Source organism: Mya arenaria, chromosome 1, assembly GCF_026914265.1.
Source record: "Mya arenaria isolate MELC-2E11 chromosome 1, ASM2691426v1".
Taxonomy (NCBI): Eukaryota; Metazoa; Mollusca; class Bivalvia; order Myida; family Myidae; genus Mya; species Mya arenaria.
Genome location: NC_069122.1, coordinates 41,986,335 through 42,007,097, shown reverse-complemented (window position 1 = coordinate 42,007,097; position 20,763 = coordinate 41,986,335).

The window sequence follows — 20,763 nt, the reverse complement described above, 5'->3', positions numbered from 1 at the left end:
ATGCATGTTAAACATCAAACGTATCACATTATATATTCTTTGATATAGCTCGTTTGATATTCAATGCATACGTCAAGAAGTTCCTTCATTATCACGTCTTTTAAGGGTTATTTTGTTTTGTTTTGAAGGTATATTTTTGTAAAGTTAATGTTTATGGAACTTATCTATTGAAATCGCATAATAATGGTTACATAAAGTGTGTAATAAAATAAATAAAAAGTATTACGTCACAGCGCGTGACTCTTCTGGCATAGGGGGTTGCCAGATGGAATTTTCCAGCACGGCTGAATTCACCGGAAATGCCTATCCGGTGTGCTAGAAATAAATATATAACATAATATAACCATTAACAAGCATCGATACAAATATAATTTATTCATTACATGATTTACGATCGAGCTAAGCGAGCGCAAAAAAAACTTCAGAATACGACCCAAAGTGTGTAAACATTACAAGCAAACATAAAGCACTTTGCATGTGAATGATTTCAGAACTGTGCGAACCTCCATACCATACCATACCGACAAGGTTATCAATTCATAAACTGCAAAGACTGCTTTTGGTATTTTCCAAGTTACACTATAAAATGGTGAGAACAATGTGTATTAAAAATGAATACTTTAATTGATAAAGTTTTAAATTATATTTACCCTTAATATTGTTTCTTTTTAAATATTGACTAAAAGTACTAACTTCCCCCCGAATCAAAATGAATTAACGTGCTCCAACGCCTGTGTCGCCTCCTGTATTTTAGAAAAGAGAAATGATACGGTGAATATATTTGGAGTAATTACACAATACTAACATGATACACTCTTATGACAGATACCTTTGATGAGCTCGAACCCCTGTGTCGCCTGTTGACAAACAAATGCCACAATGAACATATCTGGAGTACTCAAATTGAACTACACTAGCATAATTCGATACTATGATTGATGTCTTTATGAGCTCGAACCTGTACTTTGGGCAAAAGAGCAGACACAGGAACTTGGTGTTGCATTCTCGGAGAACTTTGGTCAAGTCGTATGCGGTAGGGCGAGCAAATGGAGAACAGCTTCACATTGTGAGGAAACTACCAATCCATTTATTTCATTATAATAAAGGTGTAAGTATCAATGTCATCTGTTTGCACAATTCACGGTCTGTAATCAACGACAGTCACGGGTCCATCTCCGTTAAGGTGCTCGAGGTGTCTTATGTTCCGTCATTGCTTTATTCGTGTCTTCCGATGATATGATTGATATATATTTATAGCACACCGGAGAAGCATTTCCGGAGAATTCAGCCGTGCTGGAAAACTACATCTGGCACCTCCATGCCAGATAAGTCACGCGCTGTGACGAAATACTTTCTACTTCGTTCCTTATACATTTTATGTGAAATTATACTTATGAGATTTCAATAGATGAGTTCCATTAACATTTTCTTTACAAAAATATACATTAAAAACAAAAAATAATAACCCTTAAAAGACGTGATATCGTGATATTGAAGTTTCCACTGATAACTGCGCGTCATGACGCCAGTAAACATCATCGCACACGCTCTTTGGTGAAGTATTCAAAAGTGCGCTTTTTATGTATTTTCTTCACAAAAAAAGAAATACATAAATGTATGCTAGAAAAATATATATCATGTGTTTCCGTTCCGGATAGAAAATCCGACCCTCGGGCACGCTGCGTAGCCGGTAACTCGGCAAGCCTCGTAACATGGCAACGCATGTTCCCTCGGGTCGGATTTTTCTTTTTGGAAAAGAAACACATGACAGAAATTATTATTCATAATTTTGTTTTTGTTTTTGTGTACTATGCCTTTGGCGTTTACCCAGTGCCATAAAAGAGGGGTTTTGCTACTGAGCTCGTTTCTGTAGTGTTTTCACATAAGTATCGACCTTAAAATAATATAAAAGCATTTTGAATAAAGAATTGTTTACAGTAGGAGGTCAAGTCAAATATTCAAATGTTAAGATACACAATACATAAACCAAAACATCAATGAACTAGAGAAACATACGTTTAAACAAAGTATACGCAAAAACAAATACTTCAAAGAGGCCTAACACACATCAGCACAGTTTAACCGGTCAATGATTGGTATACTCCCTTAGAACGGCCAGTGAAACATGAGCTCACTTGTTGTTAAAACTATTTTGTAACTCCAAAACTTCACTTGTCCCAACAAATAATTACAAAACTATAAAATGTAAACCTCATCAGACCCAGCATTTACTTTAACCTATATATAATGAAAAAATAGCATGTACATTGAAATATTCAACGACCGAATACAAACACTATGTTTTGCTTAAACATGTAAGATTAAGTGTGGAAAAGTTCATGATAGACTTTCAGCATTCATAGCTTTTCTAAGGTGCGTAAGTGGAGCAGAATATTTTATCTATCAAAATGCACAGAAGTTTACAAGCGTGTATTGTAACCATATTCAAAGGATCTTTTCATGAAACGTTTATAACATTATGTACGTCAGTAAAATGAATATTAACATTTAAGATATACCTGTATCTACAAACGTTTATATGATAAATTGACGACAATTTTATACTATAACTTTAGTTGTTTCATCATTTTTTGAACGTCAAAAGTTTTGCGAAACACTCTAACTCTCCTTTTAAAATCCCTTAGAAAACTTTTAATAGCTAATTTATAATGGTATAATTTAACTTTTGGTATTTCAAATGAACTGGTATTTTTTATTCTTGAATGTTTAGAAAATCAGGCAGGATCTGATTCAAAACTTATTATTTTTTGCTTCAGTGGCGTATGCTTTGACAACAACTTGTTAAGTTGCTTACATCAAAACATCCATTGCTCCTAACTCAGATAAGTAAATCCAATAATTTAACCATGATAGCAATTCTTATCTTGCCCACGGGCGAAGATAAAATGCCCGTATGGAACTCCTTTTTTAATGGTCACTACATTGTAAGACAGTCGTCTGTAGCATCATGGAAACCTTGTATTGTGGCAATATTTAGAATGCTTATTAATTATTTCTCGCTTCAAATTTCACAATAGAACAGTTTTCAAGCATCTTTCAAGAAATAATGCTTCATTCTCCATAAAACTTTTTAAAGACCGATTTGACAAAATCTGAATCACTGCGCGCATATCAATGACAACCACGACTTATCGCATATCCATACGAAATTATTTTCACTAAGCACCAAAGAGTTCCAGTTTTACTTAATTCTGTTTAACTCTGGTGGGTGAAAAGCATCTACCATAGCCGATCGTGTAAGATAGGTTCATCCCGACCCTCGCGCAGGGTGTAAACCTCGGTAAACCTCGTTTCCGCAAAACACCCTACGCTCGAGTCGGAATGAACCTATCTTAAACTCTCGGCCATGGAAGATACTTATTCTCTACATTAGGATAATGGATTTCTTTCAATGGCAATTACTTGCTCTCAGGAATTCACAGTTTTATCTTTTTCCCGATCTGTGCAGCAACTCTTTAACGAGATGTCCTTAACGCCATTCGCGGTAAAGCCCCTTTCAGCGAATTTCTCTCCGATTGAACAAATAATTTCTAGCAAATGATCTCCTAAGTATAAGTCGGTTTCCTTTCCTTGAATAGACATTTAGTTTCATAGCTTACAATGATAATATAACAGTGGAACGTAGACTGTAACAACACAATAGCCATATTAATAGCATACAATGATATACAGTGTTACTAATATGATGAAAATACTTTGGGTATTGGTACCAACAATATTTAAAGCTATGTGTCAAAACACGTTGTCCAGAAGTCAAAAACTATTGAAGATAATCAAAGAAAACTAAGTACAAACAGGTTGTTTGTTAGAGGAAATACACATATGCAAGGCAAATCAATATTTAACTTTAATGAGTTAAGGTACTCCAGTTTTTAGACTAGTGAAAAAATAATACAAAAGTTCGTTGAAGTTGACTCTACAGCCCCCTGTGTTCATTTTCAATTGAAAAGTTTAGTGCCCATCTGTTATTCATAATGTATAGTGGGTAAAGGTTGATTTTGAATGTTTTTACATTTATCTGTTAATGGGAAAATGTTTCATGGAACTAGGATAGCCTTGGTGTTATTGTTGACGTTGTGCCATAACTTAAACATTGACCCTTGTCGACAAGAACAACAGATAAACGTCGGCGTTTGCTCAGCGGCGCCCTTGTTGATGTATTCGCATATGTTTTGAATATGTCCAATTTTTTTACATATCATTATCGGGATTCCCCATGGTTGGCCACGCGAGGTCATGTACCGGTTCTTTTCTGTTGTGGCCACTAACCTTTTGAAAATGAATAATACTACTCAACCAAGTTTGTTTATTCATTGAGTGGTGTAACGTCTCAACCACTCTTTATCGTGCACATGGAAGCTTACAGACGAATCAATATGTAAATGAGTCGTACGGATCTCCGCACTAAAATTCAAGATAATCAAAAGCCTTGCATAATGCAAAGGATAAACTATGGTGCTAAGACATAAAGAGTGGACAATTGATATATGTACAACACAAAACATTCACGACAGAATTGAGAAGGAAATTGAAGCTTATACTATATCTCGTTTCTATTAAATACTTTATTTCGTAAAATGAATGAAGATACTTTGATTACGTCCTTTCAATGTAGCAAATTTAGCATCACATTTGTAATTTGATCAAATCCAAAACAATATCAGGCTTTTCCAGAATTTTACAATTTAATTCAACTGTAAAATAAGAGAAAGATTTAATATTTACCGAAGATAAATGGTTGAATCATTCTCTAGTGATCTACTTTCGTTTTTTTAATTGACGTTGGGTTGTTTGTCGTATTCATGTACTTTATAATTTTCGTTCATAAAATGTAAGTGTTCGATTAAAACAGAGTTCCTTGTTGCTTCCCACTTTAAGCCAAACTTATAGAAACAAGTATATGTACGTATGATTTCAATTCAGTCTTAATATGATCTTATAACTGTAACGAATTCTTATTGAATAACATTTAACAAGCACTATAATGATTTATGTTATTTGTAATATGGCTTAGCCTTTAAATATATTTTTTATTAATCTTTTTTTCCTGAACCTCAAATTGGTTGCTTTGGTTTGCATTTCTTCACTTGTCTGTACCAAAAAAAATGCACCTTATATATGATAATATGAACACTAAAAATGAAATTAAAAGAAATGTTACAATTTTACAATTACATTTTGTCTATAAATGTATAGTGACAAAAACTTTACCAGCTTTCATATTTAGTACTTCTAAATTAATGCTGTACGCTGGTTTGTTAACATTTATCAGTGAAATAAAATTGTGACGAATTCTACCTAAGTCGTGTTAAACTATTGATTGTGACGCAAAAGATGTTCCACATTTTAATTTGATTGCCAAAACGTTTGCAGTCTTACTCGAAAAAACATATACTGGACTGAAGTACTTTTCTTATGGTATGAATTAAATTTGTTTACTTGTTCTTAAGTGTGTTTATAGTCGATTACTTTAAAATGAAATGCATAGCGAATATTGCAAGCCGGATTCCTCTTTGATAGTTATTTATATCAGGAATGTTTTGACCAATAAAACTGCCGATTGCGACCAATCAAAGTGCATGCTTTTTGACCAAACAACCAATTTAAATTGCACAACCTTTTATCCTGGATGTTGATACGAGTGATCTAGCAATGAACTTTGTGTTTTCGTAGAAAATAGATGGACAGAAACGTGTATAATTTTGTGCACGTCGTTTATTAAGTAGAATAGAAATAGTGTCATTCGCAAGGAATTACTTAATCGAATTTACTTTGTGAAGTATTTTTAGGATAAAGAAAAGGCGATATCGAAGATAACTACGGTGGTTGCATGCAAAATAGGACCAGGGCCACAATTGTTCCTTAACAATGAATGTTTTGATTGAAATATAAATCTTGTTTTCTTCATTTTAGTACCCAGCATGTAGCTGTAGTTTACTTAAAGGTAGTAAACCAACTGATGCATTAATTAATAATTGTATATTGTTATAATGTTCTATATCTTTTAATTGCATTTGTTGACGCATAGTTTTCTTATCCAGCCACAAAATTGAGTATTTCTTGTCCAAACTTGGTATTAATTGTATACATCATTTTGTTAACCAACCATTTTGAGCTGTTGACTTCGGTTATGTGATCATTTAACAAAATATTGACCATTTCACAAAATATACCATATAATGCATTTTTTACCAAACTCGGTCGGGTATTTATGAGCATAACTAATATCTGTTACAGTGTCGCTCAAACCTAATTCACTTCTGTTATATAGTATATCAATTCATATGGCCCATTGATTTTGGGATATAAATAATTAGTCGTTAAACAGGTATGACATCATAAAGCCCTAAATTTTCAAGTATATTTTAAAGGGCCTAACAGTTTTGGATATGAAACAGTCAATTTTGTCTTTTAGTTTGTGTTATAATCCATCAGTGCCATAGCGAGAGACATATTTAAACCAAGGCAATCTATGAGATTCTGGAGATATGATCCCCAGATTTTTTTCTAGGACTTCTCTTGTGCGTCCTGGTTGACACTTCGGTCATGGTGTACTGCCATAAATTTCGTACTACTGGCACTATATATACACTTTCATTCTAACGAGCTAGCGAAAATAAAATATTTTCTTAAAATCATATATTGGGTTTAAGGGGCATGGACAAGTTCGCTAAAATGAAGTGAGATTGAATTGGTTTTCAACAATTTTCTGATCATTGCAAGACAACTGAAGTAAACAAACAATGATTTCAGATATACCAAATACATTTTCAATGAATTTTGGTTATCTGAATCAAAAGACAAAACAAATCTTCTATGTCTGAGAAAATCCCAAAATCGCAGAGTATTCCTTTGGAGTTGGAATGTTTTTTATGAACGAGGGTCTATCATGGTTGATTGTGTTCATGTTTGAGTGTTTTTGAAGCGCTAATGCTGCGTTCACACGCACGTTCAGGAACCAACAGGTAAACATATAATTGATTTTAAATTGCATGAATGTTAGGAAATTAGTTTTCAATTATTTGCTCTGCAAATTTGAACCAAGGAAGCTGCCTCGATGTGCCACAAGGTGGCTACGGTGTTGTGGGCATTTCAACCATAAGGAAATTTTTGATTCTTTGATTTTTCTCAAATATGGGCAGTATCGTCTGTTAACTTCAGTCAATGGTATTGACGTGGATTAGTCCAAACCAGTGGTTATCGTTTGATTATCACCCTCGTTTTGTCAAGTTATTCGAAAACCAATTGTATAGAAATTAAGTTATTCTCACCAGCGAATGATGCAAGCTTTTTCGGAAAAACTTGAACCGACTTCTGTGAGTACAGTTTAAAGACGCATTCATGTTACCATTGATGATGTACTGGCGTTTGGGTATCTTACAAACATAGGCGTAAGACTATGATGTGTCACCAAAAAACTGTCAAAGAAAATCATTCAAAATAAGAAGCAAATAATTGTAGATGCAAAAGACATGTAAAAAGTAGTTAAATGGTTGTATTCTTCTTAATATTTTGATTACATATCTAAGGCAGTGGGCGGTTTTCAATATGCAACTAAAGTCCATCTTATGAGCATACAGCATTGACTTCGTTCAGTCTATTGGTCAGTTATTAATGACATGTTAGCCGATTAGGTAACAGTTGAATGGACGATACCTTAACATTTGAATAAAAGTGATATTTATATTTCGGGTTAGCATTATAATATCTTGGCAGCTGGTATTTACTTTAAAAAATTTGCGAAACATTGGTGAATATTATATCAATGGTGTTCGCATGCTCATGCATTATAAATTGATGCAAGATCAACAGATGTGTGCAAAGTAACAGTTCAACACCTCTTTTTCAGAAATGAGCTAATCCCCTGAGGTGAATTGCGTGTGTATTATTATCAAACTATCAGTGAACAAAGGAGATTAAACATTGAAAACAATTTTCAGATATTTGGTTGAATACCTACCATTATAAGATGTTTGGCAGGTTTAATTAAGTTTGTCATTAATTAACTAGCTGCCGATGCACAGAATTCAATAAAAAAGGAAATAAGCACTTGAAACAGGTAAGGGCATTTTTTAACTTATACTACTGAACTAATAGTATTAGCAGTAGTCAGAACAATGACATTTTAGCCACAGACTTGTCAAATTTCAGTATTAAAGATAAACCATAGGCCCTATATATTGGTATATAATTAATAAACAGGTACATCTTTACGCTAATATGGTAATAAAAGCGCTAATGGACTTGTTTGTTATTTTTGTTTCATTAAAAACAGCGATTTTTAATATCGTGGTATTTGCCGAAAAAAGGTAACAATGTTTACAGAAAAAAGCGGTAAACACGCACTGACCGGAACCATGTTTTTAGTGCATTGTGAGATGTTTCGTTAGCAGTGGTTATGTTAAAATGCCAAAGTAGGTTACCTTAGCCGCTGCATTTTTATGCGTTTATACAAACGGATTTAATGACCCGAATTAAATTACTAACTAGGTTTAAGTTTACCACAGAACAACTTTAACCAGCGATAAAATGGACTAGACACCGGATGACACAAAAACTGCAAGACAAAAAATAGATTTCCAAAAACTAACGTAATATTGATAATATGGTAAACAAAGCCTTGAATCTTACTTACTGATGTATCACATCTCTTACGACACATACTTTTTGTAGCTTTTGCGCATTTGTCCAGTTTGAACATCTGCTTGGTTTATCTATTCAGCACAGTCCAGTTAGTTTAATAATAGAGTCGATTTATTTATCAATAATACTAACGTGACTTTTACATACTAAATATGCACACTTTATGCCTTCCCAAACGGACGAACAGTGCAAGGTTACGCGAAATTGCTAAAAAAAACACCGACACAGAGCCTGACATGAAAACATCTGTGTTAAAAATGACCGATGGAAACCTTTGAAAGAGATTAACACTGCTGAAAATGACAGCGATTGGTGGAGCGTAAGCTTATTTTTACTCGCACTCGGGTTGTCCATTCGGCGAGTGCTCCGATAAGATTGTTAGTCTTTTTATTTTATTTTTGCAGCACAGTGCACATACAGAATGTAACCCTGGTTCTTAAATGTGCACTCGTGTATACCGACCCCTGGATTGACAGTCAAGTGTGTTTCCATTACACCACGGATCCGCCACAAAAATAATAGCGAGTTGGCATAAACGCATTATACATATTAGTGTGTGAAACGATGACGTGACTTGGAATGTGTTCGAAAAAATGATATAGAGCTTTTTTGAATTGTGGAAACCATTCCGCGCAATTTTTAAACGGAGAACTTTAGCTTAAAATGCGTGTGGGTCGACAAGATTGTTGCGTTTATCATTGTCAGGAAAAATAAAATATGATCGGCCACAAACGGACTTGTTCTATGCTTGTTTTGAGGAAAGCTCTTTTGGCGATATTCGAACCATTTGGTTCTGGTCCCTTGCAATCTAGCCAACGTATAGATACTTGACTTGTTTATTATTGGCTGCTGGTCTTTATTATCTTGCAATCGGTCCACCAATCTGATCCGTATCATATCAACTTTATTATCAGACTGTTTCATATTTCCAATGCATATTGATGAAATGCATAACTATAAAACCAATTGTTTACAAGTGTTTAATAATTTCGTTTTGTCCAAATTAGTCGAAACGTTTACTGATTGGTCTATATGCATCCAAACTTTGCTATAAACCAATCATATCATTCAAATATGCAATAAGTAGGAGAACATTGTTAGTACAACCTTCAATATTTACATGAAAAAACTACAGAAACAAACGAATTTAAGATAGTCTCCGAGATATACTTTTCTGACACACGCCAGGTATTAAGAGCAATGTCTCAAGTTTGTAAACACGTGGATCTGGTCTTGTAAAAGTTCTTATTGTTCATGGTTTCTATGGATACCGGCAAGGCCAAATTTGATTTTTGAAAATTCCGCAAAAAACATCACATGTGTATGTTGTTGTTTTTAGTAATTCTGATTGATGTATTCCGTATGGATAACTTTTTCTGCTGAATTTGTTGTTTTATGTACTTCCTGTTCATATATGTAGCTCTAGGTTATATTGCCCATTAAATTTCAATTTAAGGTAATTGCGAAATTAAAGCTTAAGTATATAATGAAAAGGAAAGACAGACTTATAACATTATGTAATAACACTTTAAGCAAATTACTCAATGTATACAAGTTTACTTTTATGTAGTTTTATTTTATATTTAGCTGGTAAAGTCTCTTTCGTAAATTCTCTCAAAAAACACGGAATAATTAAGTGGGATGTAAAAGTAATTGTGTTTGTGATTTGTGCTGAAATTAAATCTTGGTATAATTAGTTAATTGGTTCTTTCTACATAGTAGCATCAAACTTAATTTAGAGCACATGGTTCTCGTTGTTTAACAAATTTACTATTAAATTGTAAAATACACGGAGATATTCAGGGTCAAATATCCCCACCAACTCATCGCATTACTTTATATATGAATTTATATTGAATAATTTACGCCATAAATCAGTTTAATATTATCATATCTGTTAATGATAAGCCTTTTTAAGTAAACTAAGGTAAAAGGATGCCTGTGTTTTAAATATTTTGAGTGAAAAGTTGTTGTTTTCGAAATTGGTTTCCTAAACCTTTTCCAACCCAATGGAATACCAAACAGAACAAAAAACTGCTTGGAGGTTGAGTCAGAGAAACATTAAATATATGTAAATAAAAGTCATTTATTCAGGTTTTTTGCTTTAGTTTTAATAGATGTTGAATGTACTGAAAACATTTTTTCGATATTTGATATTTATGTTTCTTCAAAAATAATCAGATTGATCAGTCTTGTAGTCTCGTTAAAATCTGGTTATGCATTGTTCATAATATGTAAGTCATATAAAACATATTTTTAATGTGGAATTATCGCTTTTTATATTTAAACCATTCAAGCTGATTTTTTCTTCTGAGATTTCTCCCGTAAATAATCCATTAAAAGTTATGGAGTTATTAAACTATAATTTAAGAACTGAGTATGAAATCAATAAAAATGAAAGTTTAAAATAACGTTTTAATTTAAGTCGCATTATTGATAAAATTGATTTATTTAATCCCACATGAGAAAAACCTCGTTCTAAAAACTGTAAAAAAAAAATTCACTTCCGGTGTCTGAGCAATTCCTAATGCAAATCTTTATAACAAAGTTTTCATGTTCATAACCAAAAGTGGTTTTAAAGTCTTTATACAAAAACAAGACTGGACTATCAAGAGAGCCATACCACTCTTGCCTAAAACAATCAATTATTCTAGTTTTTAACTCACACAAAAAATACTTTTCATTTGGTACACTGGCATTATCAAATCATATCCAAAGCCAAACTCGCTCAAAAGCTTTCTAACATTTGATACCCAATTATTCTTTCCTATTACACAGTCTGATAATGCATACCTATATACAGTGCGCATTATGATATTATCACTTCTTACAACCTTAAGCCAATATTGTATAATTCTAACAAATCTATGTAAATAAAGAGGATATATGCCAAGCTCACCGTAAACACTTGCTGTACATGTATTTTTTTCTAACATTTAATAGAAGTTTACAAAATTTAAATGAATTCTTTCAATTTCTTTAGACTTGGTATAACCCCATATTTCCGAAGCATAATTTAGAACAGGGGCTACAAAAGCATCAAATAGTTGACATAGAATCTTTGGTTTCAGGTCATATTCCCTTCATTTTCATAATAATACATTTAGTGCTTTTAAAGCTTTACCAGTTAAATGTTCTTGGTTTAAAGCATAATTACCAGTATAGTTGAAAACAGTTCCTAAGTAATTAAAATCATTCACAACTTCAATAGACTGGCCATTGTAGGTCCAATGTTCTGATGGCAATAGCCCTCCCCTTTTACGAAAAACCATATTTTTTGTTTTAAGTATATTTACAGATAAACCCCAGTTATTACAGTATTCTAAAAGTCAATCCAAATGTTGTTGTATTTCTTCAGATGATTTTCCTACGATAGCCATGTCATCTGCAAATAACAACAATGTAAGGACAATATCATCAATTAGAAGTCCAGAATATACATCATTCTGTAAAAATAATTCTAAGTCTTCAACAAAGAGAGAAAATAGTAAAGGAGACATAACTTCCCCTTGACGGAGGCCTACAGCATAGTCGAAGTAATTAGAATATGTAAAACATGATTTAACACAAGATTTAACTTTTTGATACATATCTCGTACTATCCTAAGTAGTTTTCCTTGAATACCGCATTTGTACAGTTTCAACCATAAAGCATTTCTATAAATAGAATCAAAACATTTCATCATATCAACATAAACAACATAAAGTCTTTTATTGTCATTCAAATATTTTTGCACTAATGACGTAAGAATAAAAATAGCATCTACAGTTGATCGCCCTTTCCGAAATCCGAACTGAGCGTCCGAAATTATGTTATGTTCATTACAAAATGTATCGATGCGTTTATTAAGTACAGTTGTTAAAAGCTTAGACAGGTAACTAACGAGTGTAATTCCCCTATAATTATTAACGTCATCTAAATTTCCCTTTTTATGCAATGGTATAATAACACCTTCCATCCACTTATCGGGAAAAAATCCTGAGTTTAAAATACCGTTAAAAATATCACATACATGCGAAGGCAAAATATCGAACGTCTCTATAAAGTATTCATTCATCAGAATGTCACTCCCAGAAGATTTATTATGCTTCAATGATTTAATAGCAATATGTGTTTCATTGACAGTTATAGGCTAATCTAATTCGGAAAATGAAACATCAACATTATCAAAATCATGCGTGTTGCAAAAAAATTCAGACTCTTCGTTAAAACATTCAAAGACACTACTACCTAATGCTGAAAAATATTCCCTAAATGTTTCATTTGGTATACTGTCAGCCGTTGGTTTGGATTTTGGTTTAAAATATTTCCAAAAATCTCTAGGCTTACTTTTTTTTAATTGTTCTATTTCTTGCATTTTTAATCTGTATGCATTATTTTTCTTTCTACTAACAATATTGTTATACACACGTTTATGTTCTACTAATAACAATCTATTTTCATGCGATTTATCGTTATTAAACAAACGTAATGACTGTAAATACACGTTATGCGCTTCAATACATTCAGCGTCAAACCAATCATTATTTCTAATACATGTGTCCACATGGAAATATGCTTTATTATTGACATTATGACATTATGAGAATAAAGGGTCAGCAACAGAACGTATTACATTCGTAAATTCATTAACAGCGTCATTTACAGATTGTCTAGTGTTATTAATATTATTAACAATGTTATTGAATCGTGGCAAACAGCCATTAATGCCCTTGCGAAACTGTTCTCTATAATCATTACTCCATCTATATTTCATCTCTGATCTTTCTTGTTCATCATGAGTGACATAATTACAAAATAGCTTAAATTGCAAGGGAGAGTGAATGCACAAATATACAAGACATAGGTTGCCTTACTTGCTCATTTAATTGTTGCTATATATGTCACTATGAACTACAAAACATAGGTTGCCTTACTTGCTCATTTTAGTGTTGCTATATATGTCACTATTGAACTACATGGCATTAGTTGCCTGACTTGCTCATTTTAGTATTGTGCTATACATGTCACTATTAAACAACACGTACATGACATTTGTTCCCTTACTTGCTCATTTAAGAGTTGCTAAACATGTCACAATTGAACTACAAGACATAGGTTGCCTTACTTGCTTATTTTATTGTTGCTATATATGTCGCTATTGAACAACATGGCATTAGTTGCCTTACTTGCTCATTTAAGTGTTGCTATATATATCACTGTTGAATTTCAAGAGATAGGTTGCCTTACTTGCTCATTTAAGTGTTGCTATATATGTCACTGTTGAACTTTAAAACATAGGTTGCCTTACTTGCTCATTTTAGTGTTGTGCTATACATGTCACTATCGAACTCCATGGCATTAGTTGCCTTACTTGCACATTTTAGTATCGCGATATATGTCACTATTGAACTACAGGGCATTAGTTGCCCTACTTGCTCATTTTGCTGTTGCTATATATGACACTATTGAACTACATGACATTAGTTGCCTTACTTGCTCATTTTAGGGTTGCTATAAATGTCACTATTGAACTACATGACAAAATTTGTCTTACTTGCTCATTTTGCTGTTGCTATATATGACACTATTGAACTACATGGCATTAGTTGCCCTACTTGCTCATTTTAGTGTTGCTATATATGTCACTATTGAACTACATGACATTAGTTGCCTTACTTGCACATTTTAGTATCGCGATATATGTCACTATTGAACTACAGGGCATTAGTTGCCCTACTTGCTCATTTTGCTGTTGCTATATATGACACTATTGAACTACATGACATTAGTTGCCTTACTTGCTCATTTTAGTGTTGCTATATATGTCACTATTGAACTACATGGCATTAGTTGCCTTACTTGCTCATTTTGCTGTTGCTATATATGACACTATTGAACTACATGGCATTAGTTGCCCTACTTGCTCATTTTGCTGTTGCTATATATGACACTATTGAACTACATGACATTAGTTGCCTTACTTGCTCATTTTAGTGTTGCTATATATATGACACTATTGAACTACATGACATTAGTTGCCTTACTTGCACATTTTAGTATCGCGATATATGTCACTATTGAACTACATGGCATTAGTTGCCTTACTTGCACATTTTAGTGTTGCTATATATGACACTATTGAACTACATGGCATTAGTTGCCTTACTTGCACATTTTAGTGTTGCTATATATGACACTATTGAACTACATGACATTAGTTGCCCTACTTGCTCATTTTGCTGTTTCTATATATGTCACTATTGAACTACATGGCATTAGTTGCCTTACTTGCTCATTTTAGTGTTGCTATATATGTCACTATTGAACTACATGGAATTAGTTGCCTTACTTGCTCATTTTAGTGTTGCTATATAGGACACTATTGAACTACATGGCATTAGTTGCCTTACTTGCACATTTTAGTGTTGCTATATATGTCACTATTGAACTACATGACATTAGTTGCCTTACTTGCTCATTTTAGTGTTGTGCTATATATGTCACTATTGAACAACATGGCATAAGTTGCCTTACTTGCTCATTTTAGTGTTGCTATATATGTCACTATTGAACTACATGGCATTAGTTGCCTTACTTGCACATTTTAGTGTTGCTATATATGTCACTATTGAACTACATGACATTAGTTGCCTTACTTGCACATTTTAGTATCGCGATATATGTCACTATTGAACTACATGGCATTAGTTGCCCTACGTGGTCATTTTAGTGTTGCGATATATGTCACTATTGAACTACATGGCATTAGTTGCCTTACTTGCACATTTTAGTGTTGCGATATATGTCACTATTGAACTACATGACATTAGTTGCCCTACTTGGTCATTTTAGTGTTGCGATATATGTCGCTATTGAACTACATGACATTAGTTGCTTTACTTGCTCATTTTAGTGTTGCTATATATGTCGCTATTGAACTACATGACATTAGTTGCCTTACTTGGTCATTTTAGTGTTGCGATATATGTCACTATTGAACTACATGACATTAGTTGCCTTACTTGCACATTTTAGTGTTGCTATATATGTCACTATTGAACTACATGGCATTAGTTGCCTTACTTGCACATTTTAGTGTTGCGATATATGTCACTATTGAACTACATGGCATTAGTTGCCCTACTTGGTCATTTTAGTATCGCTATATATGTCACTATTGAACTACATGGCATTAGTTGCCTTACTTGCTCATTTTAGTGTTGCTATATATGTCACTATTGAACTACATGACATTAGTTGCTTTACTTGCTCATTTTAGTGTTGCTATATATGTCACTATTGAACTACATGGCATTAGTTGCCCTACTAGATCATTTTAGTGTCGCTATATATGTCACTATTGAACTACATGGCATTAGTTGCCTTACTTGCTCATTTTAGTATCGCGATATATGTCACTATTGAACTACATGGCATTAGTTGCCTTACTTGCTCATTTAAGTGTTGCTATATATGACACTATTGAACTACATGGCATTAGTTGCTTTACTTGCTCATTTTAGTATCGCTATATATGTCACTATTGAACTACATGACATTAGTTGCCTTACTTGCACATTTTAGTGTTGCTATATATGTCACTATTGAACTACATGGCATTAGTTGCCTTACTTGCACATTTTAGTGTTGCTATATATGTCACTATTGAACTACATGACATTAGTTGCCCTACTTGGTCATTTTAGTGTTGCGATATATGTCGCTATTGAACTACATGACATTAGTTGCTTTACTTGCTCATTTTAGTGTTGCTATATATGTCGCTATTGAACTACATGACATTAGTTGCCTTACTTGGTCATTTAAGTGTTGCGATATATGTCACTATTGAACTACATGACATTAGTTGCCTTACTTGCACATTTTAGTGTTGCTATATATGTCACTATTGAACTACATGGCATTAGTTGCCTTACTTGCACATTTTAGTGTTGCGATATATGTCACTATTGAACTACATGGCATTAGTTGCCCTACTTGGTCATTTTAGTATCGCTATATATGTCACTATTGAACTACATGGCATTAGTTGCCTTACTTGCTCATTTTAGTGTTGCTATTTATGTCACTATTGAACTACATGACATTAGTTGCTTTACTTGCTCATTTTAGTGTTGCTATATATGTCACTATTGAACTACATGGCATTAGTTGCCCTACTAGATCATTTTAGTGTCGCTATATATGTCACTATTGAACTACATGGCATTAGTTGCCTTACTTGCTCATTTTAGTATCGCGATATATGTCACTATTGAACTACATGGCATTAGTTGCCTTACTTGCTCATTTAAGTGTTGCTATATATGACACTATTGAACTACATGGCATTAGTTGCTTTACTTGCACATTTTAGTGTTGCTATATATGTCACTATTGAACTACATGGCATTAGTTGCCTTACTTGCACATTTTAGTGTTGCTATATATGACACTATTGAACTACATGGCATTAGTTGCTTTACTTGCTCATTTTAGTATCGCTATATATGTCACTATTGAACTACATGACATTAGTTGCCTTACTTGCACATTTTAGTGTTGCTATATATGTCACTATTGAACTACATGGCATTAGTTGCCTTACTTGCTCATTTTAGTGTTGCTATATATGACACTATTGAACAACATGGGATTAGTTGCCTTACTTGCACATTTTAGTGTTGCTATATATGTCACTATTGAACTACATGGCATTAGTTGCCCTACTTGCACATTTTAGTATCGCTATATATGTCACTATTGAACTACATGGCATTAGTTGCCTTACTTGCTCATTTTAGTGTTGCTATATATGACACTATTGAACAACATGGGATTAGTTGCCTTACTTGCACATTTTAGTGTTGCTATATATGACACTATTGAACAACATGGGATTAGTTGCCTTACTAGATCATTTTAGTATCGCTATATATATCACTATTGAACTACATGGCATTAGTTGCCTTACTTGCACATTTTAGTGTTGCTATATATGTCACTATTGAACTACATGACATTAGTTGCCTTACTTGCTCATTTTAGTATCGCGATATATGTCACTATTGAACTACATGGCATTAGTTGCCTTACTTGCTCATTTTGCTGTTGCTATATATGACACTATTGAACTACATGACATTAGTTGCCTTACTTGCTCATTTTAGTGTTGCTATATATATGACACTATTGAACTACATGACATAAGTTGCCTTACTTGCACATTTTAGTATCGCGATATATGTCACTATTGAACTACATGGCATTAGTTGCCTTACTTGCAAATTTTAGTGTTGCTATATATGACACTATTGAACTACATGGCATTAGTTGCCTTACTTGCACATTTTAGTATCGCGATATATGACACTATTGAACTACATGGCATTAGTTGCCTTACTTGCTCATTTTAGTGTTGCTTTATATGACACTATTGAACAACATGGCATTAGTTGCCCTACTTGCACATTTTAGTGTTGCTATATATGACACTATTGAACTACATGGCATTAGCTGCCTTACTTGCACATTTTAGTGTTGCTATATATGACACTATTGAACTACAGGGCATTAGTTGCCTTACTTGCTCATTTTAGTGTTGCTATATATGACACTATTGAACTACAGGGCATTAGTTGCCTTACTTGCACATTTTAGTGTTGCTATATATGACACTATTGAACTACATGGCATTAGTTGCCTTACTTGCTCATTTTAGTGTTGCTATATATGATACTATTGAACTACATGGCATTAGTTGCCTTACTAGATCATTTTAGTGTTGCTATAAATGTCACTATTGAACTACATGACAAAATTTGTCTTACTTGCTCATTTTGCTGTTGCTATATATGACACTATTGAACTACATGGCATTAGTTGCCCTACTTGCACATTTTAGTGTTGCTATATATGACACTACTGAACTACATGACATTAGTTGCCTTACTTGCACATTTTAGTGTTGCTATATATGACACTATTGAACAACATGGCATTAGTTGCCCTACTTGCACATTTTAGTGTTGTTATATATGTCACTATTGAACTACATGACATTAGTTGCCTTACTTGCACATTTTAGTGTTGCTATATATATGTCACTATTGAACTACATAGAATTAGTTGCCTTACTTGCACATTTTAGTGTTGCTATATATGACACTATTGAACTACATGGCATTAGTTGCCTTACTTGCACATTTTAGTGTTGCTATATATGACACTATTGAACTACATGGCATTAGTTGCCTTACTTTCTCATTTTAGTGTTGCTATATATGACACTATTGAACTACATGGCATTAGTTGCTTTACTAGATCATTTTGCTGTTGCTATATATGACACTATTGAACTACATGGCATTAGCTGCCTACCTTGCACATTTTAGTATCGCTATATATGACACTATTGAACTACATGGCATTAGTTGCCTTACTTGCACATTTTAGTGTTGCTATATATGTCACTATTGAACTACATGGCATTAGTTGCCTTACTTGCACATTTTAATGTTGCTGTATATGACACTATTGAACAACATGGCATTAGTTGCCTTACTAGATCATTTTAGTGTTGCTATATATGACACTATTGAACTACATGGCATTAGTTGCCTTACTAGATCATTTTGCTGTTTCTATATATGTCACTATTGAACTACATGTCATTAGCTGCCTAACTTGCACATTTTAGTGTTGCTATATATGACACTATTGAACTACATGGCATTAGTTGCCTTACTAGATCATTTTGTTGTTGCTATATATGACACTATTGAACTACATGGCAATAGTTGCCCTACTTGCTCATTTTAGTGTTGCTATATAGAACACTATTGAACTACATGGCATTAGTTGCCTTACTTGCACATTTTAGTGTTGCTATATATGTCACTATTGAACAACATGGGATTAGATGCCTTACTTGCACATTTTAGTGTTGCTATATCTTTCACTATTGAACAACATGGCATTAGTTGCCTTACTTGCACATTTTAGTGTTGCTATATATGACACTATTGAACTACATGGCATTAGTTGCCTTACTTGCACATTTTAGTGTTGCTATATATGACACCATTGAACTACATGGCATTAGTTGCCTTACTTGCTCATTTTAGTGTTGCTATATATGTCACTATTGAACAACATGGCATTAGTTGCCTTACTTGCACATTTTAGTGTTGCTGTATATGTCACTATTGAACTACATGGCATTAGTTGCCTTACTTGCACATTTTAGTGTTGCTATATATGACACTTTTGAACTACATGGCATTAGTTGCCTTACTAGATCATTTTGCTGTTTCTATATATGTCACTATTGAACTACATGTCATTAGCTGCCTAACTTGCCCATTTTAGTGTTGCTATATATGACACTATTGAACTACATGGCATTAGTTGCCTTACTAGATCATTTTGTTGTTGCTATATATGACACTTTTGAACTACATGGCATTAGTTGCCCTACTTGCTCATTTTAGTGTTGCTATATAGAACACTATTGAACTACATGGCATTAGTTGCCCTACTTGCTCATTTTAGTGTTGCTATATATGTCACTATTGAACTACATGTCATTAGCTGCCTAACTTGCCCATTTTAGTGTTGCTATATATGACACTATTGAACTACATGGCATTAGTTGCCTTACTTGCACATTTTAATGTTGCTATATATGACACCATTGAACTACATGGCATTAGTTGCTTTACTTGCTCATTTTAGTGTTGCTATATATGTCACTATTGAACAACATGGCATTAGTTGCCCTACTTGCTCATTTTAGTGTTGCTATATATGTCAATATTGAACTACATGGCATTAGTTGCCTTACTTGCTCATTTTAGTGTTGCAATATATGACACTTTTGAACTACATGGCATTAGTTGCCTTACTAGATCATTTTAGTGTTGCTATATTTGACACTATTGAACTACATGGCATTAGTTGCCTTACTTGCACATTTTAGTGTTGCTATATATGACACTATTGAACTACATGGCATTAGTTTCCTTACTTGCACATTTTAGTGTTGCTATATATGACACTATTGAACTACATGGCATTAGTTGCCTTACTTGCTCATTTTAGTGTTGCTATATATG